The sequence below is a fragment of the Triticum aestivum genome, chromosome 7A, assembly GCF_018294505.1.
Source record: "Triticum aestivum cultivar Chinese Spring chromosome 7A, IWGSC CS RefSeq v2.1, whole genome shotgun sequence".
NCBI classification, from domain to species: Eukaryota; Viridiplantae; Streptophyta; class Magnoliopsida; order Poales; family Poaceae; genus Triticum; species Triticum aestivum.
This window is the reverse complement of record NC_057812.1, coordinates 466,116,956-466,120,132: the sequence shown is the minus strand read 5'-3', so window position 1 is coordinate 466,120,132 and position 3,177 is coordinate 466,116,956.

Sequence of the window (3,177 nt, the reverse complement as noted above, 5' to 3'; positions counted from 1 at the left end):
TCCCCCTCAACCGTGGTTCACCTATCAAAGTGCGAAGTAGCTAGCAGCCCCCTCCTCCCTCGTGTCGGCACGAAGGGAATCCTAAGCTATGAATGCATGCCCCCCAACCGAGGTTCACCGTAGCAAAGTGCAAAGTAGCTAGCAGCCCCCCTCCCTCGTGTCGGCACGAAGGGAATCCTAAGCTATGAATGCATGCCCCCCAACCGAGGTTCACCTAGCAAAGTGTGAAGTAGAGCTAGCAGCCCCCCTCCCTCGTGTCGGCACGAAGGGATTCCTAAGCTATGAATGCATGCCCCCCAACCGAGGTTCACCTAGCAAAGTGCGAAGTAGCTAGCAGCCCCCCTCCCTCGTGTCGGCACGAAGGGAATCCTAGCTAAGCTATGAATGCATGCCCTCCCCCCAACCGAGGTTCACCCTAGCAAAGTGCGAAGTAGCTAGCAGCCACCCCTCCCTCGTGTCGGCACGAAGGGAATCCTAAGCTATGAATGCACATGCCCCCCCAACCGAGGTTCACCTAGCAAAGTGCAAAGTAGCTAGCAGACCCCCTCCCTCGTGTCGGCACGAAGGGAATCCTAAGCTATGAATGCATGCCCTCCCCCCCAACCGAGGTTCACCCTAGCAAAGTGTGAAGTAGCTAGCAGCCATCCCTCCCTCGTGTTGGCACGAAGGGAATCCTAAGCTATGAATGCACATGCCCCCCCCGCAACCGAGGTTCACCTAGCAAAGTGCGAAGTAGCTAGCAGCCCCCCTCGTGTCGACACGAAGGGAATCCTAAGCTATGAGCATGCCCCTCCCCCCCAACCGAGGTTCACCTAACAAAGTGCAAAGTAGCTAGCAGCCCCCACCCCCCATGTCGCCACAAAGGGAATCATAATTAAGCTATGAATGCATGCCCCCAACCAAGGTTCACCTAGCAAAGTGCGATGTAGCACCCCCCACACACTTTTAGTCGGTGGGCCAGAGAGGCATATATCTCACCAAGATGGATCGTAAAACGGACCAAGAATAATCCACCTTGATCGTACAACCTCTCTCTTGTTGTTGGTCAAAGTGATGGCTGTCCATGCGACCCCGGAGATGGGCTAGCTCGCCAATAATCACGCAAGTAGCTAGTCCCCGAAGACAACCACTACATGTGTGTGGCCCAAACATATGTACGGAGATGTGTGTTTTTGAGTAACAATGGAACAACTTTGATGTGGCACCGTGATTTCGAACTAGAAGTCCCCACACTGAGTGAGGGTTAGGTTGACGGTGCATATGTATGTTACACCACACTTCAAGCTAACGACGGGAATTCATATATGCATGTATGCGTGCATAGTATATGCGCTCAAACTTAATTAGGTCTGAATCTCACCATGACCTATACTACGATAACACGAACCAAATGAAGAATCCGCCATGGTAACCTATCTTGTTGTTGGTCAAGGTGATCATGGATGTCCACGCGGGCCCACGAATATATAGGCTTGTCACCGATAACCACGCGAGGGAGTGTATCGTTCGAAGGCAACCACTACATGCATATGTATGGAGGTGATGCGTGCATGCATGTTTGAATACACAACATTGATCTGGCGCGTGTGTCAAAAATCGTACACTAGCTCCCCACACAGAGCGAGATCGGTTCATGATGGTGTCGTTGTACTAGCCACTTCGACTCGATGGGAGGGATTCATGCGTACACATGCATGTGTGTGTGCTCAAAGTGTATCATGCATGTCATCCCAGAGCAAAAATAATAATCCCCTCCTAAGTCAAATTAACCTCTCTTGTTGTCAGGCAAAAAGAAGTGATGGACCAAGCGGGCCCACAGATGGAAAGCATCGATATCGCTGATAACCGCTTAAGTGGGTGCGAGAGGACAACCACCACCGCTTTGCATGTGGGCCAAACATATATATGTTGAATACCCAAAATGCACAACTTTGATGTGCCACATGCCTCAAAAACCGTAAACCATGCACCCACACAAAGCGAGGTTCATATCAAGCGTACTACATATGATGATCCCCTTCCCCCTCTTCACCGCATACTATATGCTCCTGCCTTAATATATGTACAACCCAAAAGAATCCTCATCGATGGTGAAATTAATTAACCTCTCCCGATGTAGGTCAAAGTGATGCATGCATGCATGCATCGACGATGGCCTCGTGGGCCCACAGATGGAAGCGCTACACGTGAGTGTCCCAGCTAGGATATATATGCATGTGGCCCAAAAAGATGCTGTGTGATGTTTGAATAACCAATTTCACAATTTTGAAGTGGTAAGTGCCTCAGTAACCAAAAAGTCCCGACACTAAGTGAGGTGTAATTGTTCACGGACGCATACATATAGTATATATGCTAGTCCCCTCCCACCTCTTCGATGCGTACTATATACCACCATAACACAAACAAAAAGATTCTACCTCGCTGGTCAAATTAACCTCATTGTCGGCTGTTCGTCAAAGTGATGGATGACGACCTCGCGGGCCCACAGAAAGAGTCACACGCGAGTATCGAATGTCGTGTAGGACAACCATAAACTGCATGTGGCAAAACATTTATGTATGAAAGGGCTGTGTAATATTTTAAATAACGATTTCACGACTCTGATGTGGCACCAGCCTGCCTAACAAAACGGCCAACCCACACAGTGGCTCACAACTCGCAGGGTACTGCGAGCCACCCGCCACCCCTAGACGCACACACCCACACACACCCCGCTAACCCACCGCAACTATGATGCATGTTAAATTAATTATTCTGCGGTGAACATACATGTTACCAAAGGAGGGATGTTTTAATTTCAAAAAAATCACAGAGATCATTAAGACGTTTTAGTACATTGATTGATTGATTTTCTATGAGTATAATGTGCAAAAATCAAATTTGAGCTACATGCACACATGACGGTGCACCTAAATGGATTGCAAAAACACATGTGTCTCACTGGGTGCATGTTTACTCCCCGTGCAACAAATTTCAAACATTGAGAATCTTGAATTTTAAATTCTAGTACATCCAAAACTTATTTGAAGTTCATGAAACTTATCGTGTTGTCATATGGACACCAATACAAAGTGGCATTGTACTTTTTTTGGGTCAAATTTGAGACCAGTTTTAATGTAATCTTTATCTAATTACAGATGGGAGATTATTAATAATTGGGAACCAGTATCCCAAACG